This window comes from Oncorhynchus mykiss, chromosome 32 (genome assembly GCF_013265735.2).
Source record: "Oncorhynchus mykiss isolate Arlee chromosome 32, USDA_OmykA_1.1, whole genome shotgun sequence".
Lineage (NCBI taxonomy): Eukaryota > Metazoa > Chordata > Actinopteri > Salmoniformes > Salmonidae > Oncorhynchus > Oncorhynchus mykiss.
This window is the reverse complement of record NC_050572.1, coordinates 31,939,665-31,952,348: the sequence shown is the minus strand read 5'-3', so window position 1 is coordinate 31,952,348 and position 12,684 is coordinate 31,939,665. Positions and strand designations below refer to the sequence as shown.

General features: G+C 40.6%; 1 protein-coding gene across 1 annotated transcript in view; it reads left to right on the top strand.

Moving 5' to 3' along the window:
- LOC110488303 (CDC42 small effector protein 1) overlaps positions 1-12,684 on the top strand; it is a 42,458-nt gene that overhangs the window by 3,346 nt on the left and 26,428 nt on the right. The gene's annotated exons all lie outside the window — the stretch shown is intronic.

The window sequence follows — 12,684 nt, the reverse complement described above, 5'->3', positions numbered from 1 at the left end:
TACTAGTCCAACGCTCTAACCACTAGGCTACCTGCTGCCCCCCATTAATGGCTACATGTGCACCACCAAGTCAGAACAGTAGGCGAAATTAAGAGGGGAAAATAGCTTAAATTATTAGGGTGAGGTACATGGGCTACTAACAGCTTACTACACAACATACACATAGTATTGCTTTCTTAGCTACAGTATACATATCTCCCTGGCATATTACATCATTTATGCAGCAGCATACAAGACATTTTTGGACTCACCTTGTGCTCACTTGACAGGAAGCCGGCGCAACAGACTTGTGGGCATATTTTGTCATCAAACTTTTATCAAAGTCTGGCATTCTCTGGATGTACGGTGCATTCAAGACAACTGGGAACTGAAAAAAAAACAAGGTCGAATTATGATGACGTCCGTGATCTTCAGGTCGTAGCTCTAAAAAGGCCAGAGTTCCCCACTTACAAGTTGGATGACCGTTAAACATGTATTTACCCAGTCGGAGCTCGTTTCTTCCTGAGTTCCCAGTTGTCTTGAACTCACTGAAGTCAGATTTCCCAGTTCTGAGTTAACAGTTGTTTTGAGCAGTGCAGAATTCATGCTGGATTGACAGCATGGCCAATGTTGAATGTTTATAATTTTAAGCTTGGAAAAGAGAACCTTAAACCGAGAATTGGGACCACACTCCCACTCCACTGAATAGCAGGCTAGTGATTGCTTTGCCATGCTAGCAGATAGCCACTAATTCCTTACAAACCACTCATTGTTGAATTTGTGATTTCCAAGTTGTTGTGTAATGTTTATGTCCAATAGCAGATGAGCATCGATACGTTTTATCTCTTATTTCTCTTCATATGACAAAGATTAAAAAGGATTTGCCAGTAGATTGTTGACTTGATTCATGAGGAGGACTGCTATCTAAGATTTTGAAAGTATGATGTTGACATCCGTCCAATCAAAGCTACTGTAGATATAACGGGATTTGACGTCAAGTTATCTGTGGCCAATAACCTTGAGCCTTCTTAGATGGGCACTTCTAATGTAACTCTATGGCAGCACCCAGGGGCCGTGATTTTTTTTAGCTCTAACCTTAGATTTGGCAGTGACAAAGTGTCCCCATGAGTGACAGAACACTTAGTTAATCACAATGCAACTAGAGAACATTACCAACCCCTACACTCCCTATCTCCCGCTGGCTGCCCCACCACCACAGAAAATACTAAGCTAGGCTGAAACACCTGCATTTTGGAGCTGCCTTACTCAAGAAAGCAAAAAAGAGACCATGTTTGTATGGAGGCTTTATTGACTCAAAGATGATTATTTTTTACATTGTTTGCCAACTGATATGTGACATCCAAAATAACATATATAACAGGCAACCCCCCCCCCCCCCCCCCCCCAAAAAAAAAAAATGTTTCTGCTATAAATGTGGAGCTCAAAACAGGTGGGGCTCTGCCCCTTGGCTGAACCACAGCGTTTCTAAAGCCAGAGGCGCAACATTGCGAGACTTCTGAGAGCGCTTGCGAAACAGGCCTGGTTTGGGGTTTATGAAGTCATCAAGAGAAGTGCAATTGTCTTCCTTTTAGTTGTTCATTTTCTCGAAATCTAAAGGCACAATATAGATTCGAGCAAATGTCTTAAGTAGTTCTAGAGAAGCCGTTTTAGCCTATCTTCAATCTGTACTGTCTTTGGTTACACTTCTTTCTGTTCGGGAGTGTCTCCACGCTTCACTATACCATTTTTTTCCTCCAGACAATTTATGATGTAGCACACTGTGTTCAGCGAGAGGTCAGGGTTCAGCCAAAGACACGTCGCGTTCAGAACAACTAGGAACTCTGAAAAATACTAGGTCAAATCATGACGTCAGTGATCTTCAGGTCGGAATGTCAGAGCTCTAGAAAGAGTTCTGAGTTGTAATGACTGTTCAAATCTATTTTTCCCAGTCGTAGCTAATTTTTTTCTCCAGATGTTTTGAAAGCTCGGAAGTCGGCATTTCCGAGCTCCCTGAACAAGGCAACTGTCACGGTTTTCTAGGTGTGAAGGAGAGTCGGACCAAAATGCGGCGTGTCTATTGCAATCCATGTTTAATGAAGAAAACACACTAAACACAAACACTACCAAAACAATAAACTTAAACGAAAACCGAAACAGCCTATACTTGTGTATCCTAACACAGAAACAATGACATCAGGACACTAAGGACAATCACCCACGACAAACTCAAAGAATATGGCTGCCTAAATATGGTTCCCAATCAGAGACAACGATAAACACCTGCCTCTGATTGAGAACCACTTCAGACAGCCATAGACTTAGCTAGAACACCCCACTAGCTACAATCCCCATACACACCACATACAAAAACCCCATGCCACACCCTGGCCTGACCAAATAAATAAAGATAAACACAAAATACTTTGACCAGGGTGTGACAGCAACACTTGTAGGCATGAAGTCACTGTGACATTGGCTAGCTAAGCTCATGGCTTGAAACATAATGTTGGGTCTAATGCCGCGTTCAAAACAACTGGGAACTCGGAACTGGGAAACTCTGAAATCTGACTTTCAACTTCAGTGCATTCAAAACAACTGGCAACTCAGGACAAAAACGAGCTCCGACTGGTAAAAATCGATTTGAATAGTCATCCAACGTGGAATTCCAACTCGGGAACTCTGACCTCTTTCCAGAGCTCTGACTTTACGACCTGAAGATGACTGATGTCATGATTTGACCTCATATTTTTCTGAGTTCCCAGTTGTTTTGAATGTGGCACAATGGTTGTCTTGCGCCAAACTGAGAATGTACAGGCCGTCAACTCGAAACGTTTAAGAAAATATATTTAAACGTGTAAGTTTGTCACTTTCACGAGGTTGGAGTAATAACATGTTCAACTACTTAAGACATATGCTTGAATTTAGGGAGTGCCTTTAGATTTCGAGAAAATTAACAACTAATGAATCATGTTTTACTATTATTTTTTAAAATATCTCATTGACTTCTCAAACCTTGGTCTGGTCTGTTTGACAAGCGTTCCCGGAAGTCTTGCGATGTTGCGCCTCTGGGTTTAGAAACTGGTGTACTGACACTTGCCTAGGTAGGCCTGTCAAGATCCACCAAAAGGATTAACCTTTATTAGAGCAGTGGTTAGCAGGTCTTGCCTGCCTACGTGCTAGGAGACTCGGGTTCGAGACCTGCAAGGAATGTTGCCATTCGCAATAATTGCTACAGTAAAAACGCTGTATTAATTTATTGTACAAAGGCAGTAAACCATTGCAATTAACTAAATGCTGGTATTGCTATATCTACGGTTATACAGTAACTACTGTGGATTTGAACTATGTAAAATCAATTAATAAAAACAGTTTCAACATTTTACCAATGTCTGTCAGTGTAAGTGAACAGGCTACAATGAATACTAATGTGCACTGCACCTACAGTTGAAGTCAGAAGTTTACATACACTTAGGTTGGAGTCATTAAAACTTGTTTTTCAACCACTCCACAAATTTCTTGTTAACAAACTATAGTTTTGGCAAGTCGGTTAGGACATCTACTTTGTGCATGACACAAGTAATTTTTCCAACAATTGTTTATAGACAGATTATTTCACTTATAATTCACTATCACAATTCCAGTGGGTCAGAAGTTTACATACACTAAGTTGACTGTGCCTTTAAACAGCTTGGAAAATTCCAGAAAAGTATGCCATGGCTTTAGAAGCTTCTGACAGGCTAATTTACATAATTTGAGTCAATTGGAGGTGTACCTGTGGATGTATTTCAATTTCTACCTTCAAACTCAGTGCCTCTTTGCTTGACATCATAGGAAAATCAAAAGAAATCAGCCAAGAAAAAAATTGTAGACCTCCACAAGTCTGGTTCATCCTTGAGAGCAATTTCCAAACGCCTGAAGGTACCACGTTCATCTGTACAAACAATAGTACTCAAGTATAAACACCATGGGACCACGCAGCCATCATACCGCTGAGGAAGGAGACGCGTTCTGTCTCCTAGAGATGAACGTACTTTGGTGCAAAAAGTACAAATCAATTATAGAACAGCAGATGCTTTAGGAAACAGGTACAAAAGTATCTATATCCACGGTAAAATGAGTCCTATATCGACATAACCTGTAAGGCTGCTCAGCAAGGAAGAAGCCACTGCTCCAAAACTGCCCTAAAAAAGACAGACTACGGTTTGCAACTGCACATGGGGACAAAGATCGTACTTTTTGTCCTCTGGTCTGATGAAACAAAAATAGAACTGTTTGGCCATAATGACCATCGTTATGTTTGGAGGAAAAGGGGGAGGATTGCAAGCTGAAGAATACCATCTCAACGGTGAAGCACATGGGTGGCAGCATCATGTTGTGGGGGTGCTTTGTTGCAGGAGGGACTGGTGCACTTCACAAAATAGATGGCATCATGAGAATGGAAAATTATGTGGATATATTGAAGCAACATCTCAAGACATCAGTCAGGTAGTTAAAGCTTGGTCGCAAACGGGTCTTCCAAAGTTGTGGCAAAATGGCTTAAGGACAACAAAGTCAAGGTATTGGAGTGGCCATCACCAAGCCCTGACCTCAATCCTATAGAACATTTGTGGGCAGAACTGAAAAAGTGTGTGAGTGTAAGGAGGCCTACAAACCTGACTCAGTTACACCAGCTCTGTCCAGAGGAATGGGCCAAAATTCACCCAACTTATTGTGGGAAGCTTGTGGAAGGCTACCCGAAACATTTGACCCAAGTTAAACAAGTTAAAGGCAATGCTATCAAATACTAATTGAATGATACTAATAATAATAATAATAATAATAATAAACTAATAATAATAAACTAATAATAAACTAATAATAATTGTCTGATATGGCAGACTTGTTTAAACAAATGTGATTTCTACTGACAATTGAGATGTACTAACAATGGAATAAGGGGACGACAAGAGGATAAGAGGCAATCCATCATTTTGATTAAGACATTGATGAGTGAGCTAGGACGGATGTAGTCAATATAACTATTTGTTTAGCACTTTTGAAATGTACAGCGACAGAATTCAGAACACGGGCTGTTCTTACAGTGTTCTTCCTGAACACCAAATCAGAACCGTAGGATAAATAAAGGGGGCATATAAGCAGACAATGAAAGCTCTTACAATATTCAATGATTACATTTCTCTAAAATAGGTAATTTTTTAAAACTAGGCAAGTCATATAAGAACAAGTTCTTAATTTCAATGACGGCCTAGGAACAGTGGGTTAACTGCCTTGTTCAGGGGCAGAACGACAGATTTTTACCTTGTCAGCTTGGGGATTTGATCTTGCAGTCTTTCGGTTACTAGTCCAACGCTCTAACCACTAGGCTACCTGCTGCCCCCCATTAATGGCTACATGTGCACCACCAAGTCAGAACAGTAGGCGAAATTAAGAGGGGAAAATAGCTTAAATTATTAGGGTGAGGTACATGGGCTACTAACAGCTTACTACACAACATACACATAGTATTGCTTTCTTAGCTACAGTATACATATCTCCCTGGCATATTACATCATTTATGCAGCAGCATACAAGACATTTTTGGACTCACCTTGTGCTCACTTGACAGGAAGCCGGCGCAACAGACTTGTGGGCATATTTTGTCATCAAACTTTTATCAAAGTCTGGCATTCTCTGGATGTACGGTGCATTCAAGACAACTGGGAACTGAAAAAAAAACAAGGTCGAATTATGATGACGTCCGTGATCTTCAGGTCGTAGCTCTAAAAAGGCCAGAGTTCCCCACTTACAAGTTGGATGACCGTTAAACATGTATTTACCCAGTCGGAGCTCGTTTCTTCCTGAGTTCCCAGTTGTCTTGAACTCACTGAAGTCAGATTTCCCAGTTCTGAGTTAACAGTTGTTTTGAGCAGTGCAGAATTCATGCTGGATTGACAGCATGGCCAATGTTGAATGTTTATAATTTTAAGCTTGGAAAAGAGAACCTTAAACCGAGAATTGGGACCACACTCCCACTCCACTGAATAGCAGGCTAGTGATTGCTTTGCCATGCTAGCAGATAGCCACTAATTCCTTACAAACCACTCATTGTTGAATTTGTGATTTCCAAGTTGTTGTGTAATGTTTATGTCCAATAGCAGATGAGCATCGATACGTTTTATCTCTTATTTCTCTTCATATGACAAAGATTAAAAAGGATTTGCCAGTAGATTGTTGACTTGATTCATGAGGAGGACTGCTATCTAAGATTTTGAAAGTATGATGTTGACATCCGTCCAATCAAAGCTACTGTAGATATAACGGGATTTGACGTCAAGTTATCTGTGGCCAATAACCTTGAGCCTTCTTAGATGGGCACTTCTAATGTAACTCTATGGCAGCACCCAGGGGCCGTGATTTTTTTTAGCTCTAACCTTAGATTTGGCAGTGACAAAGTGTCCCCATGAGTGACAGAACACTTAGTTAATCACAATGCAACTAGAGAACATTACCAACCCCTACACTCCCTATCTCCCGCTGGCTGCCCCACCACCACAGAAAATACTAAGCTAGGCTGAAACACCTGCATTTTGGAGCTGCCTTACTCAAGAAAGCAAAAAAGAGACCATGTTTGTATGGAGGCTTTATTGACTCAAAGATGATTATTTTTTACATTGTTTGCCAACTGATATGTGACATCCAAAATAACATATATAACAGGCAACCCCCCCCCCCCCCCCCCCCCCCAAAAAAAAAAATGTTTCTGCTATAAATGTGGAGCTCAAAACAGGTGGGGCTCTGCCCCTTGGCTGAACCACAGCGTTTCTAAAGCCAGAGGCGCAACATTGCGAGACTTCTGAGAGCGCTTGCGAAACAGGCCTGGTTTGGGGTTTATGAAGTCATCAAGAGAAGTGCAATTGTCTTCCTTTTAGTTGTTCATTTTCTCGAAATCTAAAGGCACAATATAGATTCGAGCAAATGTCTTAAGTAGTTCTAGAGAAGCCGTTTTAGCCTATCTTCAATCTGTACTGTCTTTGGTTACACTTCTTTCTGTTCGGGAGTGTCTCCACGCTTCACTATACCATTTTTTTCCTCCAGACAATTTATGATGTAGCACACTGTGTTCAGCGAGAGGTCAGGGTTCAGCCAAAGACACGTCGCGTTCAGAACAACTAGGAACTCTGAAAAATACTAGGTCAAATCATGACGTCAGTGATCTTCAGGTCGGAATGTCAGAGCTCTAGAAAGAGTTCTGAGTTGTAATGACTGTTCAAATCTATTTTTCCCAGTCGTAGCTAATTTTTTTCTCCAGATGTTTTGAAAGCTCGGAAGTCGGCATTTCCGAGCTCCCTGAACAAGGCAACTGTCACGGTTTTCTAGGTGTGAAGGAGAGTCGGACCAAAATGCGGCGTGTCTATTGCAATCCATGTTTAATGAAGAAAACACACTAAACACAAACACTACCAAAACAATAAACTTAAACGAAAACCGAAACAGCCTATACTTGTGTATCCTAACACAGAAACAATGACATCAGGACACTAAGGACAATCACCCACGACAAACTCAAAGAATATGGCTGCCTAAATATGGTTCCCAATCAGAGACAACGATAAACACCTGCCTCTGATTGAGAACCACTTCAGACAGCCATAGACTTAGCTAGAACACCCCACTAGCTACAATCCCCATACACACCACATACAAAAACCCCATGCCACACCCTGGCCTGACCAAATAAATAAAGATAAACACAAAATACTTTGACCAGGGTGTGACAGCAACACTTGTAGGCATGAAGTCACTGTGACATTGGCTAGCTAAGCTCATGGCTTGAAACATAATGTTGGGTCTAATGCCGCGTTCAAAACAACTGGGAACTCGGAACTGGGAAACTCTGAAATCTGACTTTCAACTTCAGTGCATTCAAAACAACTGGCAACTCAGGACAAAAACGAGCTCCGACTGGTAAAAATCGATTTGAATAGTCATCCAACGTGGAATTCCAACTCGGGAACTCTGACCTCTTTCCAGAGCTCTGACTTTACGACCTGAAGATGACTGATGTCATGATTTGACCTCATATTTTTCTGAGTTCCCAGTTGTTTTGAATGTGGCACAATGGTTGTCTTGCGCCAAACTGAGAATGTACAGGCCGTCAACTCGAAACGTTTAAGAAAATATATTTAAACGTGTAAGTTTGTCACTTTCACGAGGTTGGAGTAATAACATGTTCAACTACTTAAGACATATGCTTGAATTTAGGGAGTGCCTTTAGATTTCGAGAAAATTAACAACTAATGAATCATGTTTTACTATTATTTTTTAAAATATCTCATTGACTTCTCAAACCTTGGTCTGGTCTGTTTGACAAGCGTTCCCGGAAGTCTTGCGATGTTGCGCCTCTGGGTTTAGAAACTGGTGTACTGACACTTGCCTAGGTAGGCCTGTCAAGATCCACCAAAAGGATTAACCTTTATTAGAGCAGTGGTTAGCAGGTCTTGCCTGCCTACGTGCTAGGAGACTCGGGTTCGAGACCTGCAAGGAATGTTGCCATTCGCAATAATTGCTACAGTAAAAACGCTGTATTAATTTATTGTACAAAGGCAGTAAACCATTGCAATTAACTAAATGCTGGTATTGCTATATCTACGGTTATACAGTAACTACTGTGGATTTGAACTATGTAAAATCAATTAATAAAAACAGTTTCAACATTTTACCAATGTCTGTCAGTGTAAGTGAACAGGCTACAATGAATACTAATGTGCACTGCACCTACAGTTGAAGTCAGAAGTTTACATACACTTAGGTTGGAGTCATTAAAACTTGTTTTTCAACCACTCCACAAATTTCTTGTTAACAAACTATAGTTTTGGCAAGTCGGTTAGGACATCTACTTTGTGCATGACACAAGTAATTTTTCCAACAATTGTTTATAGACAGATTATTTCACTTATAATTCACTATCACAATTCCAGTGGGTCAGAAGTTTACATACACTAAGTTGACTGTGCCTTTAAACAGCTTGGAAAATTCCAGAAAAGTATGCCATGGCTTTAGAAGCTTCTGACAGGCTAATTTACATAATTTGAGTCAATTGGAGGTGTACCTGTGGATGTATTTCAATTTCTACCTTCAAACTCAGTGCCTCTTTGCTTGACATCATAGGAAAATCAAAAGAAATCAGCCAAGAAAAAAATTGTAGACCTCCACAAGTCTGGTTCATCCTTGAGAGCAATTTCCAAACGCCTGAAGGTACCACGTTCATCTGTACAAACAATAGTACTCAAGTATAAACACCATGGGACCACGCAGCCATCATACCGCTGAGGAAGGAGACGCGTTCTGTCTCCTAGAGATGAACGTACTTTGGTGCAAAAAGTACAAATCAATTATAGAACAGCAGATGCTTTAGGAAACAGGTACAAAAGTATCTATATCCACGGTAAAATGAGTCCTATATCGACATAACCTGTAAGGCTGCTCAGCAAGGAAGAAGCCACTGCTCCAAAACTGCCCTAAAAAAGACAGACTACGGTTTGCAACTGCACATGGGGACAAAGATCGTACTTTTTGTCCTCTGGTCTGATGAAACAAAAATAGAACTGTTTGGCCATAATGACCATCGTTATGTTTGGAGGAAAAGGGGGAGGATTGCAAGCTGAAGAATACCATCTCAACGGTGAAGCACATGGGTGGCAGCATCATGTTGTGGGGGTGCTTTGTTGCAGGAGGGACTGGTGCACTTCACAAAATAGATGGCATCATGAGAATGGAAAATTATGTGGATATATTGAAGCAACATCTCAAGACATCAGTCAGGTAGTTAAAGCTTGGTCGCAAACGGGTCTTCCAAAGTTGTGGCAAAATGGCTTAAGGACAACAAAGTCAAGGTATTGGAGTGGCCATCACCAAGCCCTGACCTCAATCCTATAGAACATTTGTGGGCAGAACTGAAAAAGTGTGTGAGTGTAAGGAGGCCTACAAACCTGACTCAGTTACACCAGCTCTGTCCAGAGGAATGGGCCAAAATTCACCCAACTTATTGTGGGAAGCTTGTGGAAGGCTACCCGAAACATTTGACCCAAGTTAAACAAGTTAAAGGCAATGCTATCAAATACTAATTGAATGTATGTAAACTTCTGACCCACTGGGAATGTGATGAAAGAAACAAAAGCTGAAATAAATCATTCTCTCTATTATTCTGACATTTCACATTCTTAAAATAAAGTGGTGATCCTAACTGACCTAAGACAAGGGATTTTTACTAAGATTAAATATCAGGAATTGTGAAAAACTGAGTTTAAATATATTTGGCTAAGGTGTATGTAAACTTCCAACTTCAACTGTAGGTATTTTAATGAAAGTGTAATGGTCCCATGTACTGTCATAGGCAGAGCTTTTAATACCAAATGCCCCAAAGGAAGTGGTTTCATATTATTCGAATAAGAATCCTGAAAAAGCTAATAATTATCATATAACCATATATTTTACTGGGTGTCTGATGGACAAAACATGAGTCCATAGCCTACTCTGGCAGCTGGAGGTGTTCAAGAAGCCTCTTTATTTAACAAGACCTGTTCACATACTGTCAATTTTAGGCATATAAGGTGCATGGACATTGTTACACTGAAGCCGGTTTGATGAGACAACCTCGCCTATGACATGTTTTTGTAAGTGTCATGAGAAATGAAACCTTAAACATTTTGAAATAAATTGAGAAGTTAAATATTGTTTAATGCTTATGTGCGTACAGTGCATTTGGAAAGTATTCAGACCCCTTGACTTTATCCACATTTTGTTACGTTACAGCCTTACTCTAAAATTGATTAAATCATTTCCCCCCTCAATCTACAAACAATACTCCATAATGACAAAGCAAAAACACGTTTTCAGACATTTTTGCAAATGTATAAAAACAAAAGAATGGCAATATCACATTTACATAAGTACTTTGCTGAAGCACCTTTGGCAGAGATTACAGCCTCAAATCTTGGATATGACGATACAAGCTTGGCACACCTGTATTTGGAGAGTTTTTACCATTCCCACAGCATGATGCTGACCCCATGCTTCACAGTAGGGATGGTGCCAGTTTTCCTCCAAATATGACACTTGGCATTCAGGCAGAAGAGTTCAATCTTGGTTTCATCAGACCAAAGAATCTTGTTTCTCATGCTTTGAGAGTCTTTAGGTGCCTTTTGGCAAACTCCAAGAGGGCTCTCATGTGCCTTTTACTGAAGAGTGGCTTATGTCTGGCCATTCTACCATAAAGGCCTGATTGGTGGAGTGCTGCAGAGATGGTTGTCCTTCGGGAAGGTTCTCCCATCTCCACAGAGGAACTCTATCACAGTCACTATCGGGTTCTTGGTCACCTCCCTGACCAAGGCCCGTTTCCCCCGATTGCTCAGTTTGGCCAGGAGGCCAGCTCTAGGAAGAGTTTTGGTGATTCCATACTTCTTCCATTTAAGAATGGAGGCCACTGTGTTCTTGGGGACCTTCAATGCGGCAGACATTTTTTAGTACCCTTCCCCAGCTCTTTGCCTCGACACAATCCTGTCTCGGAGCTCTACAGACAATTCCTTCGACCTCATGGCTTGGTTTTTCCTCTGACATGCACTGTCAAATGTGGGACCTCATATAGACAAGTGTGTGCCTTTCCAAATCATGTCCAATCAATTGAATGTACCACAGGTGGACTCCAATCAAGTTGTAGAAACATCTGAAGCATGATCAATGGAAACAGGATGCACCTGATCTCAATTGAGAGTCTCATAGCAAAGTGTCTGAATACTTATGTAAATAAGCCTGTTTTCACATTGTCATTATGGGGTAGTGTGTGTTGAGAGGATTTTTGTATTTAATCAATTTTAGAATAAGGCTGTAACGTAACAAAATGTGGACAAAGTCTAGGGGCCTGAATACTTTCCAAAGGCACTGTATCTCCTCAAAAAATGCTGCATGTTCTAGCCCTTTAGTTTGAGATTATTGCTCACAGTAAACAAAGTGTATCGATATCCTGTGCATATCTTAATCTCCATTTATTTCAGAAAAGTCAGACCAAGTACGATGAGTCACATTTGGGAATCTACTGCTCATTGCACAAGTTAGCTTTATGATTAAAAGTATCCAAAATTTGAGTGTGTACTACCGTACTTTCAAGACCATGTGTAACATCAGTCTGACACAATTAAAAACATTCCTTTCCCTTCTTTCATTAAAACATTTCAATCCATTCTTTCCTTGACATTCAGACGGCACAGTAGTCTATGCAGAAAGTAAAGAAAACAGTTGATCAGCTCTGCATTGGAATCTCTAACATTTATCCTCAGTCATTGCACTCTGTTGAGGCCTACTTATGGTAGGCTAAAAGCAGCATACTAAATTAATTAATTGGGTGGGTTTGAGCCACCCAATGTCTGTTTCAGACACTGAACAAATCAATACAAAGTGCAAAAGACAGTCATGCTTGTGGCTCCCTAAGAGCTTCTAAAATATCTGTTCTGTGTGGAGGTGCTTTACTTTCTACTACTTAAAAATAACTACTTATAAATACAACATGCGGACACTCTCCAAGGCTCGGGTTGGCACTACCCTTCATGCCTGTTTTAGGTGATGCTAAAAATGAGACAGCACTTTACATTTGTTAAAAAATGTGATGTAGCATACTCAAGTTCTCTCACAAATTATGAATGAGTAAGTCCTTAATGTGAGACAGGAGCCTTG